This window comes from Lactuca saligna, chromosome 4, assembly GCF_052625555.1.
Source record: "Lactuca saligna cultivar CGN05327 chromosome 4, ASM5262555v1, whole genome shotgun sequence".
Taxonomy (NCBI): Eukaryota; Viridiplantae; Streptophyta; class Magnoliopsida; order Asterales; family Asteraceae; genus Lactuca; species Lactuca saligna.
Genome location: NC_136420.1, coordinates 152,147,622 through 152,170,334, shown reverse-complemented (window position 1 = coordinate 152,170,334; position 22,713 = coordinate 152,147,622).

Sequence of the window (22,713 nt, the reverse complement as noted above, 5' to 3'; positions counted from 1 at the left end):
AGTCACAAAATTTGAGAGGGCACACTCGAGATTGAAACATGCCATTGAAAAGTTCAATGAATCTCAAAAGATCTAGGAATTTCAAATCCAATTAAAACCTAATAAATTATTTCGTTTTTCATGGTGGAAATTGGTGAATCGTCATTCGCCTACCTTCAAATATTTTATAGCTTGGATTACGGCATCCCTCTTCCAAGTTATAAAATATTGTGTTGGGTCCTAGCCTTAATATTTCATATTGGGTGTTATATTAAGGACTTTGAATCAACTAACATGATTTTATCCCATTATAGATGTCTGGTTCAGACAACTATGATCTTCCCAAATCTCTTGAAGATGGTGTCTCTCAACATCATGCTTCACTTCCTCCACCTCCTCCAATTATTCTCCCTCACCCACAAGTTCTTGAAAAGTTTAAAGTCACTCAATCCCTATTGGTAAGAATAGCCTATGTGTACTCACATCTTGGAGATAAAGTCACATATTGACAAGCCGGGAGAGTTGGGTGTCAAAGTCTTGTGGATGTTGGATATTCAATCACTTTCTTAGTAACATAGTGAGTCTCTGTGGGACTACTATGAGACAGACTATGACATGACCCTTAATGGTCTTATCTATTTGCTCGGTGTTGTGGAATCAGCAATGATTTGGAACACCAGTAAAGCAAATTTGATTAAAAGAACAACTTCCCAAGTCTTAAATGGACATTGACAATGGTAGCATTGGATATCTAGAAAAAGATTTCTCTTCCCAATGGAAAGGGATCAGCCATAGTCAACTCGCTTGACCAAATGGTAAAGAGAAAGGCTAAGTCTGAGATAGTCTCATGTGCCATTACCAAAGGGTCCATGTGTTTTGTTGCCAAAGGAAGGGACATTGGTTACGAAGCTGCCCTATTCACCTGAAAGGTCATAAGGTTGATCAAGTCAAGAGGTTTGACTCTACTTCGGGTAAAGTCCACTGTCTAACTCTATTAAGTTCCTATTTGGAGATTCTTATTACATAATGTGAATGGATCACATGTTGATGTTTTTAAGAATCAAAAGAACAGATAGGAAGCTTAAAGTAAGTATATGTTGATTCTGATTGTGAAGGTGGGTTTCGATCGCATGGTTCGGTAATCAGAATTTTGAGTTGTTGCTTAAGAGTTATAATATATTGATTATGAATAGATAACAACAAGGTTTTCATGTGGATTGTAAGGATAAGTTTTTCCGCAAAGTTTTAAAATAAAAGAAAAAAAAGGGTTTTAATTTTATTTATTTTAAAAATATCCTTATAATGGCATTTGTGAAAAGTTGTTGCTTATATGTTTCCAGTAATAGCAATATTAGAAAGTGGATTTGATTCTTTCATTTGTGGTAGTGTCTGAATTTACCAAATGAAGAAAGTTTTTCATCACCCAAGCCTCAATTGGATAGAAACTTGGAATCATACAAGTTTTATTGTATGATGAATGAGAATTTTCATCTTTGAAAATTAAGACTAATTCTTTGATCACATGTATATGTGAGTCAATTGAAGGACTAAGGAATTAGGTACACTGGGTGTGCGCTGGTCAAGGTCCACCACAAATATTGATTTGTCATGATTTACTAAAGATTAGTAAGTATGATTATACTTATGAGGTTAAGTATAATTCTGTAACATTGGAAAGGATACAATGTATGACAAAACAAATGAGAAGAATCAACTTCGGCAGAAAGATAAAAGTTTCTCAAATCTGAAAGGATGGGAGAGTACTTTAGTATCATATTTCATGATCATCTTAATGATTATGAAACCATATCACAAATTCATACTCTAAGGACGTCTTAGTGCATTGTTATGGCTAAGAAGAGAGGTCATGAATTGTTGGTTAAAATCAAGAAGATGAGTCATACTTCGTTCCAAAACAATTCTTAGAGTCATACTCCAAGATTGTAACCTTGAGTGACATAAAGGAAGATTTATTAACACTAGTCAAATGTAAGAGTAAAATATTTTCTACTCTTGTACATTTGAGATTGGTAAGTTGTGATGTCTTGGATGAGACAAAGACCAACTAAGACCAACTGTGTGAAGTGTTAGTCTTGATAAGAATCCGTAATATCCCTTGAATATTTGTTTTGTCAAGGAATGGTTCTTGACTGGGGAAACTTATATGTCAAGGGGATAGTGGGAGCCTTAAAGATCTTGAAAGAGTTTCAAGATTTAATAAAGAGTAAAACCTGTAATTTATCACTAGCACACGACTTAAGGTTTGCAACCTATCGTGTTGACATAATTCTTATTTCTGTACCTACTTCAAATAAGTTGAATTTGTATGTGAGTTATCAGAGTTCAACTTGGAAGCATTGGTGGGCCTTGTGCTACCAAGGTGACAAGAAACTAAGATTGAACAAGTCTAATCCATGTAAGGCTGAATTTGTCACTAACCTTATCTTGTGATTATGGTTTTAACAAATTCACATGGATAGGAACTCATACACTTTAAAATCTAAGTGCCATAAGGTTTCTCTCCGATTCATGAAAATGATGGTGAGGAAACGCTTTCACTAAGTAGATTTTACGTAGATATCAATTGTGTTATTTGCATTTTCAAAAGTCGTTAGTGGAGCGCGTATGGTTAACCGGCACACTAACATGGACTTGTAAGAAATGGCAAATGCCTAAGCAATTGAGACTATGATTACGGCATCCCTTTTCATAGTTCTGAAAATTGCTTAGGCACACAGGTGAGCTATCTACGGAAAGGTGTATGAATCTAAATTTCAGAAGTCCAGCAGATTTCTGGAAATATGTCAGAGCTAGTGGGAGCATAAGTGTTATGCTGATAATCATCATGTTAGTGGGAGCATGATTATTACGTTTAGTGTTGCAAGTTAGCAATGTTAATTATAGAAAACAAAGTTTCAATTCGTGAAGTTGCAGGGGTTGAAAAGTTGTTTTGCTATAATTAAGGGAGAGGAAATTATACTTCATTTCAATTCTAAAGCTTAGATTGAGATTTTAATCATCTTTAGTCAAGAATATATATGAATTTTGTGTTGGAATGGTTCAACTTGAAGAAATTATCTATATATATATATATATATATATATATATATATATATATATATATATATATATATATATATATATATATATATATATATATTTATATTGCGTTTTCAAAATTCGATTATGATTACGGCATCCCTCTTCATAGTTAAATCTTGAAAACATGGCAAATAAAAAATATTGTAGCAAAAGACTGGTCTAGTATCATGTCTTTATGTCAAACATCATGAATCATGTCCCATATGCTTCGGATATAGGATCGATTGCATGTGCTATAATATTCATCTTTTCTAAATATTCCAAATGCTTAAGGCATTGAGAAGGGAAAAGTCTAGAACTGGATATGACTAAAGTGATTAAGCAATTGTCGAGGACAATCTGAGGTTTGCCAAAGATTGGTTGCTCAAGGACATTTGGAAGTATAGTGTTAATTTTGGCAGGACCATATTGACATTTTCTGAAAAGAGGTAACTCTTATTCAGAAGTGATAGTCAAAATGGGACTATGGAAATGTCTCCATAGGAGGAAGTTATTCAATCTATGTAAGATTAGAAAACCTTAATGCAAGAAGGATGTTCAAAGAAATGTACTTTGAATATGCGACTTCCGTTCCATAAAGGTTGACCTTCTTTGGAATACTCTGTAATGACTGGTGACAAGGTTCTGGTGACTTTGTGAATAATCATTACAAGAGGAACATTGCATAAAAGTTTGAAATCTAACAATTTTTTTGGTAAATGATAGGAATCGGGGATTCTCACATTTACAATAAGGATTTGGGATTGTGAAATGAGTATCAATGGAATCATGTTCAATTGATCTACATCACAATGTAAGGATCATAGACAAACATAGTGTGCATACTTGGAGTATGGCATAACTATTGTTTAGAAAACAAAGTGTACATGCCAGGAGCATGGGACGACTGTTGTTTTTATTCAAGTCTTAAGTTGATTATTTGAAACATTGAATAATGTGTAATCAATATGGTGATAAATAAAAGGTGGTTTTATTTATATTCAAAAGGGTTCTGAGACCATATTGGATTCGATTATTATTGTGTTTCACTTTGCATGTTTTGACTTCCAAAATAGCTAGGTTATTCTTTTCGAATGACTAAGTTATTTAAACACTCCACAGTCGTTCATATGTTGGAAGTAGGTATGAATCAAGACTGTCATGAATCGGGTTTGTAGATGGCTAAATGGGTTTAGTCATAGCAATGGTTGCTACAACATTCATGAGTGCTCATAAGTTATGAGTATTGGAATAAACCCACGCTCACTTGTATCACTTCATGGAATTTATCTCGAGTGATCGTGAGACGGTAATATCATATAAAACTTCAAACCTAGAGATATGAGTTGTTAACTATGAGTTGGTTGTGCATTGATTGCACGTAAATGCATCAGTAACTTGATGTTATAAAACGTGCCTTTGTGTACAATTCAACAAGTAGTAGAACAAGCATATGAGTCGAAGTTTATCTGTTCCTTCTAGAAATAGAAGCGATATCTGGGCCCCTCGATGATTTTGTTGTGACCTTTGTACCGGCCGGTCAGAACTAAATTGATGTGTTCGATTAAGTTCTTTGTCAAACAAATCGAAAATCGGGAAACAAACTGCTGGACAATAAGTACGATGTTGTTCCATGTATTTGTCCGGCTGATATCATGAGGACAGAGGATTATATGATCACTTATCTAAAATGGCACTTCATAGTTCAACAGAGTCTTCATAGTTCAACGGAGTTTTCGAGAGCTACGATTGCTGGTTGGTTCCTGAAGTAACATACGCAAATATAGTTATTAAACTTATCCAAGTGGGAGTCTGTTGGATAAGGTGTCTAAGTCCATAACTTATTTGGTATATACTTGACCCGAACCGGCATGGTCCATTTGGGTTGCATCTCATCCAAACTATTTATGGATAATTTTACGAGAGTTATACACATATAATTATTAATATATTATAAGTTGTAATATATTAATATGAAGTCATGTTATTTAATTAGTCTTAGTCTTAAATTAATTATGAATTAATTTAGAGATTAAAAGGAAGACTAATTAATTGTGGGCTATTATATTTTATATAGTGTGGGCTAATACTCATTTGTTAATGGGCTAAGCTAATATGGAAGTCCATGGATGATCCATGGAGCTTTTAACCCATGGATCCTTGGAAAAGGAAAGGTCATGGGTTATTAGGGTTTCAACCTAACCATGCACACTATATAAGCATGCTTATGGAGCATGAAATGGTGCCTAAGAGAAAGGGTAACTAGTGAACTAGTGTGTGTGAGCTTGTGTGTGGCCGAAATATACAAGTGTATATACTCTCTCAAAGTTTTCCAAGAGTTTGTGGTGTTTTGTGATTCCATTTGAGGCATTCACACTATTGGTGCTTGGCCCTCAAACTCCTCAAGAACCAAACTCATCAAAAGGTATGTAATCTCTTCTAACTCTTTATGTTGAAATGTTCCCCATGCCATGTTAGATAGGTTATAAACCTTGGAAAAATTATTATTTTGCATATATTTAGACAAACATAGATCCAAGGTTTATTAGGGTTGCATGCACACTTAGGAAGTGTTAGATTGCTCAAAACCCAACACCTCACTCATCAAGCTTTATGAAGAGCAATGGAGGTTATTGTTGGATTAGTGTCTAAGTCCATAACTATTTTGGTATGTACTTGACCCGATGGTGCATGGTCCTTTTGGGTTGCCTTCACCAAAGCAACTTGATTGGAGAAATGAATAAAGAGAGAGAGGATAATATGATTTATTAATATGTTATAAGAATAATATATTAAAGGAGAAATCATATTTGTTTAATTAATATTGGTCAATAATTAATTAAGAATTAGTTTTGTGATCAAATGTAATTAATTAAACTAGAGGGGCTGATTTGTAATTATGTGATAGTTACAAAATAAGGTAAGGATTATCTTATTTATATGGTGGACGAATTTAAGGTTGGAAAGCCTTAGAATTCGAGTATGATAAGGATTCAAGGATTATCTTATTGGTTGCTTAATGGATAATCAACTAGATAAGGATAATGACTGAAACCCTATCTCTACACCTATATAAACACCCCTAGGGTCATGAATTCGTTAATCCCTTCCCAAGAGGTCCTAGATACGAATTCTAACCTCTCACCTCTCTCTTTATACCTTCTCCATTTGCTTATGGTGTTTGTGAGCCATTAGAGGAGTGACACTTGTGACTCTAAGCATTCCAAAGTCAATCCAAGGTGGAATTGGGATTGTTATTGCTACATAACAATCAAGGTATGATCTTAAACCTAATTACATGTTAATATGATTACTTGTATGCTAGAATTAGGGTTTATAGTCTTGGATTCAAAGCATGTACAATAGAGAAACCTAGATCCAAGCATTAGGGTTTGTATGAGCACATAGGATGTCTTATGACCAAAACTCATCAGTGGTATCAGAGCCTAGCTTGGTTTCAATTGTATTGATGCATTGTATAACTGGAAAATCGTTTTTTGGGCTTTATGGCTGAGGAACTCGGCGAGTACCACAGTGTACTCGGCGAGTAGACCTCAACTCGGCGAGTACAGTGTGGTACTCGGCGAGTTCGAGCGTCAGATAATGGTTATCTCGGGATTTCTTGCTGTTTTTGCATTTGGATAGTTACCTTATCATGTTAGATCAATATAAATCCGATTTTATGATATATATGGCTATATTCTTGATCTAATTAAAGATAATTATCAATTAACAAGATAATTGTTTCCTTATAAGATAATTGATTAATTATTTTGAGTAAATTGATAAATTGTTTTGCAAGAAATCATTAAATAAATCAAATATGGATAATTATGTGATTAAATGTTAATTTAAAATTATTTGTTATTTGATCCTTGTTGTTATGAAAGGTTTCATATTTTCCCCTTTAGGTTTTATAGTTTAAATTTGAACCCAAAGGTTTTGAAGTTTTGAAATTTAAATAGTTAAAACCCTAATGTTTTGAAAAAGGTTTCAAAACTTGCCCTCAAGTTTTGGAATTTAAAAGTTGATTAAAAGGTTTAATTAGAAATGTTAAATTATAAAACTCTAGTAATGTTTTGAAAAGTTCAAATCACACCCTTATGGTTTTATTAATTAATTAAGGAGTATAATTAAAAGAGGTTTAATAAATCCATAAAAGTTTAGGTTAACCATTTAATTGAATTAAAAGTGTAATTGTTAAAGTTAACCATATAGTATTTTAAAAGTATAAAATACACCCTATACTATATATAACATTAAAAGTCTAACATTATATATGTGTATGAGTAAAAGTCAGTCTTACCGTTAGTAGGCCTCATTCACGAAGCTGGTCTATAAGGGGTGTTTAAGGAAATTGCCTATAAAATGGCGATTGAATGGGTATCCACTCTTACCCACCGCACTCTTGACTAGTGGAGGGTCGTTAGCCGAACGGGTAGGATAGGACGAAACCTTCCATTATAAGTATAATGAAATACAAAGTAACTAAATGTTTTTCAAATTCCCAATCTTAGTTACTTAGGCAAAAGTGAATTGATGCAATTCCATGAAATTACACTTTGTGCCCTTGCGAAGACGTTAGTGGAGCGTGTGTGGTTTACCGGCACACTAAATGCTTCTAAGCAAAGGTTGCAAAGGGTGACTCAATGTTTGTCATAGTTCGGTGGAGCGTGTGTGTGGTTTACCGTCACATCGAATAGGTGATTGTAACATGTGAGGGAACCATGTAGTTTGCATGGTTATTCACGCCCGCTTTGTGATCCTCGGCATCCCAGTTACAAACAAGAGGGGCATATCGAGATTTAAACATGCGATTGAAATTTTCAATGAATCTCAAAGGATCTAGGAGTTTTCATAGGTTTAAAACTTAAATTTCTTTTTCGTTTTTCATGGTGGAAATTAGTGAATCGTCATTCACTTACCTTCAAATGTTCTACAATTTGGGTTACGGCATCCCTCTCCCGAGTTGTAGGATATTGTGTTGGGTCCTAGCCTTGGAATTTCATTTGGGTGATTTACCAAGGACTCAATCAATCAACTAACTTGAATTCGTTTTTCTCCCGAAGTCAAAGTTCGACAACTATGGTCTTCTCAAATCCCGTGGAACAAGCATTCCACATGAAGATGATATTCCACGATTCGATCGAGGAACAAGAAATCATGCTTCACTTCCTCCTCCTCCTCCAATTATTCTCCCTAACCCACAAGACTGTAAAATTGAAAGGTTCAATATCACTCAAGACCTTTTGGCAAGTAAACATAAAGAGGGCAAGTCGGTGTGTGCACACGTCTTAGGGATGAAGTCACACATTGATAGATTAAGAATGATGGGATCCATTGTCGGTGAATCGATGGCTGTTGATTGGGTTCTTCAGTCACTTCCTAACTCATATAGTGAGTTCGTAAGAGAGTACTATATGATGAACCGCGATGTGACCCTTATAGATCTCACCTATATGCTTATTGCTACTGAATCAGCAATGGTTTGGCGCAATAGAAAAGCAAAGTTGATTGGTGAATCTGCCTTCAAGGCCTCTATGGATATAGACAATGGCAATGGAAGACATGAAATGATCGAAAAGTTTGATCATAAGTGAAAGGCGATGTCTGAAGTAGTTCCATGTGTTGTTCCAAAAGAATCAATTTGCTTTTATTGCCAAGAGAAGGGGCATTGGAGACGAAGTTGCCCTATTTACCTAAGAGATCTAAGAGATGGGAGAGTCAAAAGTATGACTACGCTTTAGGTAAGAATCCACTATCTAACTCCATTAAGTTCCCATTCATTGATTCTTAATACATGATGTGATAAGATTGCATTTGAATGTTTTGAAGGATCGGTGAAAATAAAGGAAGCTTGATAAGAGAGCAAGATGAATCTAATCACAAGTGATGGATCTCGATCGCATGGACTTGAAGATTGGATTTTGAGCTTAGATAGTTATGATAGAGTTGTTAGAAATTTTCCTTTTACATAGTTTTCAATAGATTTTGCATTGTAAGGACAAATTTTTTTCCGCTGCTTTTATAAATAAAACAAATTTTGTTTAACTTATTTATTTGTTTACTTCCTTGCAATGAAATTGTTATGAAAATTGATGTTTGCATATTTCTACAATGAATGGATATGATTCTTAGTTATGTTATTTATGGAAATGTCAAGAATTTACCAAATAGGGAGAGTTTCTCATCGCCCAATTTTCAATTGGACAGAAACTTGGAATCATGCAACGTGGATGCACGATGAATGAGAAATTACGTATTTGGAAATTAGACTAATTCATTGACAAAGTGTCAAGTGAAGGACTAGGAGATCGAGTACACAAAGTTGTGTGTTGATCAAGTTCACCATAAGAGTAACAAAGATATTCGTCATGATTTACTAAAGGTTTAGTAAATATGATTATGCTTATAAGATTAAGTGTAATTCTGAATTGATTGAAAATGTTTAAATCAATAGCAGAACGAATAAGAAGAGTCAAGTAGGCAGAAAGATAAAAGTTTCTCCATTCTAAGAAGAAGGGAGAGTAACTTTTATGCTTTATGATAGGTCTTAATGATTAAGAACCATATCTCAATTGATCCTCTAAGTGAGTCTTAGTACAATTGTATGTTTAAGAAGAGGAATCAAGGATTGAAGAAATGGTTAAATCAAGAAGTCTATCATACTTCGTTCCAATAACAAGTCTTAAAGTTAAGATTGTGACAATGAGTGAAAAGTATTAAAGGTTTATAACATTCATTAAATGTGGAAAGTTGTGATGTCTTGAATAAGACAAAGATCAACTTGGACCAATTTATGAAGTGTTTTGATAAAAGCTACACTAACTCTTGAATATTTGTTTGTCAAAAAATGTATTGACAAGAGAATCTTATATGTCAAGGAGTCAGTGGGAGTCTTAATAGTCTTGAAAAGTTTCAAGAACAAGTCAAATAAACCTTATCGATCATCACTAGCACACAAGTTGAGGTTTACAACCTATCGTGAAGACATTATTTTGTTTCTGTGCCAATCCAATCAAGTTAATCATGCATGTGAGTCCTATGAGTTATCATTTGAATGCATAAAAGGCAAGGACCTTGATCAATGAAAGGTACATTGATAGGAAAAAGGTGAGATGCTCAACTACTTGGAAGACGTGGTGGGCAGTTGTGCTACCATAAGGCAAGAAATCAAGATTAAGAAAGTTCGGTCCATATGAGTCTGAATTTGTTGTAAAATTTGTTTTAACAAATTCACATGGATAGGAACAAATACACCATTTAAATCTAAGTGTCATAAGATTTCCTCCTTCATGAAAATGATTGTGAGAAAATGCTTTCACTAAGAAAGATTTTAAGAATATAGTGATTGTAAAATTGCATTCTCGAATTTGATCATGGTTACGGCATCCCTTTCCATAATTTGAATTGTGAGGTTTGGCAATTAGTCTTAATTGTTAAGACACACATATGAACTATCTAAGGCAAAGGTGTATAAGTTCAAGAAGCCTTGATAAAAGATTATCAAAGCACTAAGTATTAGAAACATGGACTTAAGAAATTCAATAGGTATTGTTTTTCTGAAAGTTAAGATGTTTATGAATACATGTCGAAGCTAGTGGGAGCATAAGTGTTATGTTTTATAATAATCATCATGATAGTGGGAGCATAAATGTTATGATTTTATGATTATTAAGGCACGTATTGCATAGTTGGCAATATTAATTATAGAAAACAAGAGTCATACTTTGCAAAGTTGTAAGAGTTGAAAGGTTGTTTTGCTATAAATAAGGGAGAGAATATTATGCTTCATTTCAAATCTAAAGGATTAGGTTGTGGAATGTTAATAAATTTAGTCAAAGTTACATAGTGTGTTCTTAAAATTTTGATTATGATTACGGCATTCCTCTTCACAATTCGAATTTTGAGAACATAGAAAATAAAACATTGTGCGTCGCGTCCCATACACTTCGAGTATAGGATCGATTGCAAATGATTTAATGTTTGACCATTCTAAAATTTTCCAAATGTCTAGTGCATTTAGAGGGAAAAGGGACTAGAATTGGTTTTGACTAAAATAATTAAACAACTATCAAAGGACAATCCAAAGTTCGACGAGGATTGGTCGCTTGTGAGTAGTTGGAAGTATAGTATTGGAAATTATGGAAATGTTTCCATATTGGATGGACAATATCGACATCATTACGAATAGATAAGATTCTATTAAGAAATTAGTTGTCATATGGAAAATATGGAAGCGTGTCCATATTGGGAAGTAAATATTGAAAATCTATGTCTAGATTAGAAACTTTTATGCAAAAGGATGTTCAAAGGAATGTATTTTGAGTGAGAGACATCATATCTAAGGAATTGTCTTGTAATAATCTCTGATAGAGGAATTTGTAATATCATTGGCAATAGTCTTTGAGACTTTGGTGCAGTGACATTACAAAAGGATCGTTGCATAAAGTGTTAGAATCTAGTATATTCTATAAGTAACAAGAATTTGATATTCTTACACTTAAGAAAATGGATTTGGAGTTGTAAAATGAGAATGATTGGAAATGTGTTCAATTTGTCTATTTCACAAAAGTAAGAACCATAGGTAAACATTGTGTGCATGCTAGGAGCATGGGACAAGTGTTGGAATTCAAGTAAGAAGTTGATTACCCGAAACGACAAATAATGAGTAATCGATATGGTGATAAATAAAACGTGTTTTGTTTATACTCAAAGGTTTGAGGCCATATGGGATTAGTATTATTCTTGTGTTTCACCTTGCATGTTTTGACTTCCAGAATAATTGAGTTTATTAAGAATAATCGAATTATTCAAACGGGCCACAGTCGTTCATATGTTGGAAGTAGATATGAATGAAGACTGTCGTGAATTGGTGTGTGGATTGTCTAGAAGAGTATTAGACATAAGCAAATGTTTGCTGCAATGTTCATGAGTGCTTATGAATATGATTTGAGCATTCGATTAAACCCACGCTCACTTGGATCACTCCATGAATTGTATTACAAGTGATTGGTGAGACGATAACATCTTATATTCTTGAAACCGAGATGTGTGAGTTGTATCTTGTGAATCGGTTGAACATTGATAATATGTAAACGCACTAGTAACTTGGTGTTATAAAACATATTGTTGTGTGTGATTTGGTTAGTGAGTGCAAGCAAGCATTGTATCAAAGTTTATCCGTTCCTTTTATCCAAGGTAGGATAAAAGCGATATCTTTGGGCCCCTCGATGGTTTAGTGATGACATACGTAAATGCTCGGCCGGGCTAGGGCTAATTTGATTTGTTCAATTAGTCTGTCGTCATAAATCGGAAATCGAGATAGAGTACAAAGAGAATGATTTGAAATCATATCTCATACGATATCTAGAATGGAGGAATATATGATCCCTTATCTAAGGACACGTGAATCTGATATGATCAGAGTTGACAGCGGCTTTGGAAAGCTACGATTGCAGATCAGGATCTGAAGTCATACGCAGAATAGTTGTTAGACTTATCCAAGTGGGAGACTGTTGGATTAGTGTCTAAGTCCATAACTATTTTGGTATGTACTTGACCCGATGGTGCATGGTCCTTTTGGGTTGCCTTCACCAAAGCAACTTGATTGGAGAAATGAATAAAGAGAGAGAGGATAATATGATTTATTAATATGTTATAAGAATAATATATTAAAGGAGAAATCATATTTGTTTAATTAATATTGGTAAATAATTAATTAAGAATTAGTTTTGTGATCAAATGTAATTAATTAAACTAGAGGGGCTGATTTGTAATTATGTGATAGTTACAAAATAAGGTAAGGATTATCTTATTTATATGGTGGACGAATTTAAGGTTGGAAAGCCTTAGAATTCGAGTATGATAAGGATTCAAGGATTATCTTATTGGTTGCTTAATGGATAATCAACTAGATAAGGATAATGACTGAAACCCTATCTCTACACCTATATAAACACCCCTAGGGTGATGAATTCGTTAATCCCTTCCCAAGAGGTCCTAGATACGAATTCTAACCTCTCACCTCTCTCTTTATACCTTCTCCATTTGCTTATGGTGTTTGTGAGCCATTAGAGGAGTGACACTTGTGACTCTAAGCATTCCAAAGTCAATCCAAGGTGGAATTGGGATTGTTATTGCTACATAACAATCAAGGTATGATCTTAAACCTAATTACATGTGAATATGATTACTTGTATGCTAGAATTAGGGTTTATAGTCTTGGATTCAAAGCATGTACAATAGAGAAACCTAGATCCAAGAATTAGGGTTTGTATGAGCACATAGGATGTCTTATGACCAAAACCCATCAGTTATGACCTTGAGTTGTGGTATTTGGGGCTAAATCATCCTATATGGTCATATAGATGTTGTATGTACATCAAGATGGCAACTTTACATGATAAATAAGCTTGGAAGGACTGGATCTATGAGTTAGTGGAATAGATCTGACCTCAGGAGTGAGTTTGAGTCGTTGCATGGCATGGACTCGCCGAGTCCAAGAACAGACTCGACGAGTAGCATGAAGATTGCCCAGCACCACTCAGCGAGTGGTCTTGCCGAGTTGAGGGATTGACTCAGTGAGTCAGGGAGAGTCAGAGTGGGTTGATAGGTGGACTGAGTCAAGCTGGGACTCGCCGAGTTGTTCTTGAGACTCGGCGAGTTGAGTCGTGGAGGCCCCACAACTCATGCTAGGTGGAACTCGTAGAGTTAGGAGAATACTCGACGTGCCAAGTGAGGATTCCAGGAAATCAGTGTATGCACTTAGACTCGCCGAGTCATTATAGTGCACTCGCCGAGTCCGGTCAAAGTTGACCATTGACCATTAACCAGTGTTGACCTATGTTGACTTGTTAAGGGATAGTCAACCTTAGTTGGGAAAGTGTTAATTAGAGATGTATTGTGTTATAGGAGGACTATAGCTCGGGACATCGAGCACTAGTGATTTCAGGGATTTACGAATTAGCGAGACACGCGAGGTGAGTCTTCTCACTATACTTTACCTTGAGTAGGTAAATAGAGTTATGTGATACAGTGCTTGTATGCTATATTTATATGTTATGTGTTGCGCTGCATTATTCTTTGTGATTTATGCTGTGCATGTTTACAGAGTTAGAACCTGAGGGTTCACAGAGTTTGGGTGCACGCACCCACAAAGTTATAGCCTCGAGTGGCTAATATGTGTTATATGTGGTATTTTGGGGAATTCACTAAGCTTTGTGCTTACAGTGTTTGGTGTTATGTGTTTCAGGTACTAGTGAGGACCGTGGGAAGGCGCCGACTTGATCCGTACACACGCATGGGATTTATGATTTTGAGATCTTGGGATTTTGGTATTAACTGGATTGAATTTTCAAATATGGTTGTTTTATGAATATTAAGTGAATTATGTTTTATAAAAATTTGAAAATTTTGTTTTGAAATTTACGGTGTTACAAAAGGCGCCATATCGGTTGGCACCACCTGAGATGCAAGAGTTATCTGCGCAGCTTCAAGAACTATTAGACTGTGGTTTTATTCGTCCAAGTAGCTCACCGTGGGGCGCACCGATCCTTTTCGTGAAAAAGAAAGACAGGACACATCCGATGTGCATTGATTATAGGGAGCTGAACAAGCTGACAGTGAAGAACCGCTATCCTTTTCCATGGATCGACGATTTGTTTGATCAGCTTCAAGGTGCATCTTGGTTCTCCAAGATTGATCTCAGGTCCGTGTATCATCAAATGAGGATTATGGAAGAGGATATACCGAAGACAGCTTTCAGAACTTGGTACGAGCATTATGAGTTTGTGGTGATGCCATTCGGACTCACCAATGCTCCCGCAACATTCATGGACCTTATGAATAGGGTATGCAGACCAATGCTGGATCAGTCAGTGATCGTTTTTATCGACGATATCCTGGTTTACTCCAAAACCAGAGAGCAGCACGAACAACATTTGAGAGAAGTACTGTAGACTCTGAGGGCGGAGAAACTTTATGCAAAGTTCTCCAAATGTGACTTCTGGCTACGGGAAGTGCAGTTTTTGGGGCATGTCGTCAATCAAAAAGGTATTTCGGTTGATCCAGCAAAGGTGGAGGCAGTGATGCGATGGGGGGTACCGAGAAATGCCTCGGAAATCCATAGCTTTTTGGGTTTAGCGGGTTACTATAGGAGATTCATCCAGTATTTCTCCAAGATTGCTATGCCATTGACACATTTGACCAAGAAGAATGTGACTTTTCGATGGGATGAGGGTTAGCAGGAGGCTTTTGAGACTCTGAGGCAGAGATTATGCGAGGCTCCAGTCCTCGTACTTCCTGAAGGATTGGATGATATTGTAGTATATTGTGACACATCGATTTCAGGATTGGGTGCAGTATTGATGCAACGAGGGCATGTGATTGCCTATGCCTCAAGGTAGTTAAAGCCTCACAAGGCAAATTACCCCACACATGACGTGGAACTGGGGGCGGTGGTGTTCGCCTTCAAGATTTGGAGACACTATCTGTATGGGGTGCGGTTTACCATCTATACCGATCACAAGAGTCTAAAGTATTTGATGGATATACAGAACCTTAATATGCGACATAGGAGATGATTGGATGTACTTAAAGATTATGATTGCGAAATCCTGTATCACCCAGGGAAAGCCAACGTGGTGGTTGATGCCTTGAGATGCAAGGCGGAAGGGTCCCCAGTTAGGGACATTTGTATGAGGATGACAGTGATGTCACCTTTGTTGGATATGATCAGAGGGGCTCAGGTTGATGGGGCAAATAAGGAAAACTGGAAATCGGAGAAAATACTGGGTCAGTATCCATTATTTGTTAAGGATAGCCGCGACCTTTTGACTCAATGTGGATGAGTGTGGGTACCTTTGGCGGGGGGAGTGAGGCAAAGGCTGTTGGAGGAGGCTCATAAGTCTAAGTTCTCTATACACCCGAGTGCAACAAAGATGTATAGAGACTTGAGGCTTAGTTACTGGTGGCCCTGCATGAAACGAGAAATCGCTTGGTTCGTGGAGCGATGCTTGACGTGTAGGAAGGTCAAGGCCGAGCACCAGCGACCTCATGGAAAGGTTCAGCCATTACCCATACCCATGTGGAAGTGGGAGGAGATCACTATTTACTTCATTACGAAGCTACCGAGGACGGCGAGGGGGGTGGATGCCATATGGGTCATTATTTACAGACTGACGAATAGTTCCCACTTCATTCCAATCACCGAGAGCATATCCGCAGAAAAGTTAGCAGACCTTTATGTTCGAGAAGTGGTGGCCAGGCACGGGGTGCCGGTGTCGGTGGTTTCTGATAGGGATGTTCGGTTTACATCCAGATTTTGGAAAAAGTTTCACGAAGAACTGGGTACCCAGCTGCATTTCAGTATAACATATCACCCTCAAACTGATGGTCAGAGTGAGAGAACGATCCAGACATTAGAAGACATGTTGCGTGCATGCGTGCTAGATTTTGGGGGAAGTTGGGATACATATCTCCCACTGGAAGAATTCTCATACAATAACAGTTACCATGCCAGTATCGATCGAGCCCCATTAGAGATGTTATATGGTCGGAGGTGCAGGACCCCCGTATGTTGGGATGAGGTCGGTCATCGGGTCATGGGGATCACGGAGGTGGTACTCAAGATCACCGGGTTGATTCAGCAGGTGCGCGACTGGCTGTGGGTCGCGCAGAGCCAACAAAAGAGTTATGCCAACCGACGGTGATAAGATCTTGAGTTTCAAGTGGGGGATTTTGTCTTATTAAAGGTGTCACCCTGGAGGGGATTATCATGTTCCGTAAGAAAGGCAAGTTGGGTCCTTGATTTATAGGCTCGTTCAGGATCCTAGACCGAGTAGGCAAGGTGGCCTATCGATTGGAGCTTCCCGAGGAGCTTAGTCAGATTCATAACACCTTCCACATATCCCAGCTTCGGAAGTGTATTGCTGACGAGTCCGTGGTTATACCTTTGGATGACATTCTGGTGGACGGGGGATTGAATTATGTCGAAAGGCCAATTTCCATACTAGACAGGATGACGAAGACGCTTCGGAATAAGGAAGTAAAGATGGTAAAGGTGCAATGGCAACATCGAAGGGGCTCCGAGTGGACTTGGGAGCCCGAGGAAGAGACGCGGGAGCATTACCCAGATTTGTTTTCATCCACGGACTTTGAGGGTGAAGTATAGTTCAAGTGGGGGAGAGTTGTAACATCCAGAATAAAAAGGTATGTCATGAACCCCCCTTAAAATTAGAATTGTTTCATTTTTGGTCACTTAGTATGCTGGGCGTACTTAGGAGTACGCTTAGTGTACTAGGTCCTTTTATGGTCGCGGGTGTTGGGAGGTACACTGGGCGTACCAGGGTTTACGCGAGGCATACGCGCCAGGGGCCAGAAAACCCTAATTGCGGACTTGAGGCCTATATAAACGACTTTAAGCCCTTGGGGCTAAACCCTGGAGAGCCTCCACTACCCTTGAACGTCATTTCACTGCTGGAAGCTTTGAGGAATGATTTTGTGAGCTCTTAAGGTGTGTTTTGTGATCTCTAGTGTTTATTTCAAAGAGAAGAGTTGGACTAGCAAGCTTGGAACAGGAGGGAGCTTCAAGATCTTGCATCATAATCATATTTCAGATCTTTTAGAGGTAAAAAGCTTGCAAATTTCCTTTTTGCTCTTTAGTTTTAGCTAGGGTTTTTTGTATTTGGTCCTCTTGATGGATTTTGGGCCTCATTTATTGGCTAGAACGTCCCTATTCATTAATAAGGTCAGATCTGGGGTCCTTAAACAATTTGAGGGTATAAAAATAGGATCTTGGTGGAAGTCTTAACCTTGTGCATGAATGAGAGGCTTGGGAAAGGTCTTAATGATGACTTTGGGGGCTTAATGGACATGCAAAGGCATAAAGTAAGCAACCTTATGCCCTAGGAGATATTAATGGACTCAAATCTAGGTTTTGGTCGTAAAAGAATGAAGTAATAAGCACTTAATGGAGAAAGTGCTTAACTGAGACTTACGTTGGGTCGATCTTATTTTGGGCTGTCAAACTCTTGGGCCTCTTATGGGTTTTGAGCCTGTTTGGATTCTGAGGGTAAATCCTTTTATCAATTGGATCATGGACATATTAAGTGGGCCTTTTAGGCCAAAGGGGGGCCCATTAAGGACATTGGATTTAGATCTTGGGCCCATTTGCAATGCAAGGGTGTTTGGGCCTTTGGGGTTAGGGTTTAAAGGTTGGGCCTTCCCTTGGGATAATTTATGGACCAATCATTGATGATATTATTATTATTGTTATTATCCAGTTTGGGAGGTTGCGGGTCTTTGAGAGTGCAATATTCGTATTCTTCGGATGAAGGTGAGTCTTCTCACCATACCCATGGATCTACGGCACCAAGGACAACCCATTATGTGGTTATGATATATGTGATTACTTTGTGTCTTGATATGTATTATGATCATATGTTTTGCATGAAGAACCCGGGGGGATCCCGTGGCCTTGGGTGTAAGACCATGTGGGGTAGCCCATGACAGTCCAAGTAAAGACCATGTGGGGTAGCCCATGGCCTTGGGTGTAAGACCATGTGGGGTAGCCCATGGCCTTGGGTGTAAGACCATGTAGGGTAGCCCATTGCAGTCCAAGTAAAGACCATGTGGGGTAGCCCATGGCATTCTTGCTGATTCTTTGTATACGTGGCCTATATGACTTGTACTTATGTCTACGTATGTGTGGTGTGGTATGCTTTGGGGAACTCACTAAGCATTTCGCTTACATGTTGTTGATTTGTTTCAGGTACATCGGAGCCGAAAGGCAAGGGCAAGGCTTAATGGCACGACATGCACTCTATCTATCTATATCTTTATTCCCCGATATGTTGGGGACCCACTCTGATATTTTATATATAATGTAAAAGACGATGTTTTTAACTAAACATATGTGTTATGGAATTCATGACGTTACAGTATTTAAATTAAATGAAAAAAATTTCATTGTAAAATTGGGTTGTTACAACTAGCTGTATTCTGAGTGACCGGGCGGAAGGTCAATGGAAGTGGTCGGCCGGAGTTGTATTCATCAGGCAAGGGTGATGCGAGCGGATTGCAGGATAGTTGGCCGTAGCGGACTTCGAGGAAGAAATCTAGTTTAAGTGGGGGAGAGTTGTAACACCCAAAATCAGAAAGACCAAGAAAGAAAAGGAAACCCTAAGTCAAAAAGGGGGTCAACTCGTCGAGTCTAGTGAAGAACTCGACGAGTCAGAGCGGGCTATGTGTCGCAGAATAAGTGGCCGACTTGGTGAGTCGGCGAGTGGATTCAGTGAGTCTAGTCTGGGTTTGGAAAGCCCTAATTCCGGGACTTTGTACCCTATTTAAGCATCTTATTCTCTTCCTTAGGGTTTATTACAACCTCTCTTGTCCAGAACCCCAAAACACTAGCCACCCAACTTCATTCTTGAGCTTTTGGTGAAGATTAAGGTCCATTGGAGTGGATTTTGAAGGCTTGGAAGAAAGGAGCAAGGAAGGAAGAGTAGATCCAGCCTCCATATCGACTTGGAAACTGTTAGGAGGTAAAAAGTCTGGACCTTGAGCTTTTAATTCATATATCCCCTTTCAAGCTTGCCTTTATGTCACATTTGGATCATTTCCAAGGTTAAGCCGAGTATTTAACCCTTAAGGATGGATTTGGACAACAGATCTGGATACTCTTGAGCTTTAGAAGCTCAAAGTGGTTGGCTTTATCCAGCTAAGATCCCATTTCATGACCTAGACCTTCCTTCTAGCTTGGATTAAGAGTTTTGGCTTCATAACACCTTGCATGCACGTAAAGTTAGTAACTTTATGTGTAATGCTAGCATAAGGAGTCCAAATCTATGAGTTTGAGGTGTTGGAATGGATTGGAATCGGCAGAATAGAGTTGTCATAAGATGGACTCGACGAGTCAGTTCATGGACTCGACGAGTCGGGTTGCAAACCCAAACCCTTTTGTTTATGAGTCGGATCATTGTGTGGGGTTAGAGAAGGACTCATCCAGTTTGTGTCCGTAATGGACATGAAGATCATGGCACTCGACGAGTTCAAGGAGGAACTCAGCGAGTCCAAGGCAATCTCCTTAGCTTATGAAGATGCACTCGACGAGTTGTAGAATAACTTGACGAGTCGGTTGAAGATGGTCCCGAATGTTTAGTTGAAGGAGAGCCCGTCGAGTTGTTGCTAGACTCGACGAGTAGAGTCGAGGTTGTTTTGGGATTTGAGGAGCATGGACTCGACGAGTTGTTAGAACAACTCGGCGAGTCGAGTCAAGTGGAAGTTGACTCTGACCGTTGACTTTGACCTTGAGAAGGACCTTGACCAAAGTTGACTTAGTTGGCTTCTTGAGGACAGTTAGGCTAAGTGTTGTTATTGGTATTGGTAGCTCGGGGAGCTGGAGGAGCAGCGGTTCGGGGAGTTGTCAGATAGCAGCCAGAGGGTTATTAGCAGAGTTCAACAGTGTAGGTGAGTTTCCCTTTGTGTGAATCGGTCTACGGCCACAATGTCGGCCCATGTAGTTATGAGTAGGAAGACTCGGGGGTTAGCTGTAGGCACTGTTTGCTAGTATGATATTCAGGACCAAGGTCAAACATCGGACGGGTACCCAAGGAATGGTTTGCATTATAAAGTATAATTGTTATATGTGTGATACTTGTATGTGCCTGGTAAGGGAGGGGGGGGGGGGGGGGGAGGGTGAGTGTGGGCGAGGTCCCATATCTCACCATTAGCAGAGTATGGATAGGGTTCCATAACTCATTAGTAGTAGGACAAAGGGTGGTGCCCAAGCCAGGCGAGGCCTTAGTACAAGAATGCAGTAGAGTAGTTATGGTTTATGTGTTATGCGATATGTTATATGTTTATATACGTTTAGCGGGCGGGGCCCAGAGACAGACGGGGCCTAAGAGAAACAGATTTATACACTGAGCGGGGCTCGAAGCCAGGGGGTCCTATTGTAGCGGGCGAGGCCCGAGGTAGTGGGCGAGGCCCAATATTTGCAGTATGTAGTTATGTGTTATGTGTATGGTATGTGGTAGGTTGGGGAACTCACTAAACTTCGTGCTTACAATTTGCAGTTTTGGTTTCAGGTACTTCCGGTGGCGGAGGGAAGAGCTCGGATGTTTACTCTGATAATGAGAACATTTTTTGAATTGATACTCCGAATTTATGATATGACTTATGTTATGGTCTTATAAATATGGTTTTAGTAATGTTTTAAAGGAAATTTTTAGTTGTTATTTTTGGGTCGTTACACTATTGGCTAACTTTGACTTTATTTTTGAAGTTATATTTTTATAGGCTTAGACTTTTAAAGTCTGTTTAAAAATCATAACTCTCTCATATGATATATGTTCTTGACTGTCTTTATATTGATAGATAGGTATGAACAAGATCTTGAACTCTCATTTAGATTGTTTTTCCTAACAACCGATCGTTTTAAATTTTGGTATCGGTGTTGCACACTTATGCGCTGAATATTAGAAAAATCATAACTTCCTTATATGAAGTCAGATTTTGACGTTCTCTATATTCACGCTCTCGGTTTAACGACCTACAAATTTTGTTTAGACCACTTAGGCTAAAAAGTAGTTTATCAAAATTTCACTTTTACGACACATAAATCTGTATCGGTTTTAACACGAAACTTCAATAAATCATAACTACTTCGTTTTTAAGTCGGATTCGAACATTATTTATATCTCCATAATCCTTATTATGTAAACTACAACTTAGGTTAGATTATTTGTCATAAATAATCTTTTATTTTTTATGCGTATTTTAATTTAATTTATTTTATTATTAAATACTTATATAATTAGCATAGAATATCGTATAAAACACATAAGTAGATAAATATATGAATAATCCTTTCTTAGTTTTTCACAAAAGGATTACAATAGTTGACCAAAGTGTTTACAGACTATGAGTAATCTAGCAGGAAACACAGACGTTACAATAGATAGAGATAAGAGGAAGGCATTCTCTGGTCGGAAGAAGGAGACGACAAGTTGGAACTTTAGCTGAAGTCGTTGATCGGTAACCGGATAAGCCTAATGTAAATTAATAGGAAGAAGGAGACAACGAGTCGGTACTTTAGCCGAAGCCGATGATCGGTAACCAAATAAGCCTAATGTAAATTAATACTACTAGATGTGTGGCCGCACAAAGCGACGACAATAAATAGCTCTTTTGGCGGATATTTTTTCTTGCGGGGAAGTAATTATTAAATTTTATTATTACTTATTATATAATAAAAAACTTACCACTTTTAAATAAAATATTTATGTTTAGACCCTATATTTATATTGTCTGTTTATACATTTGATGTAAATTAATTATTATTGGTATCGAATTTAAGAAATGTAAATTAATTTGTATATACATGAACATAATATTTTAAAATTGTCATTTTTTTTTTCAAATTAAATTTCTTAATAACCTTCTTAATTCAAGTTTTCAAACTTTTAACAAATATTAATGATTTATTTATACATAATTGATTTGTACAAAAACTTTCTTTCTTATGCATCTTAAAATTCAATGTATGATTAATATGTTTTATAATATAGTGTAAGATTATCTTAAAATTTAAGATATGATTAATATGTTTTATAATACAGTCTAAGATAAGATATAAAATATATAATAGAA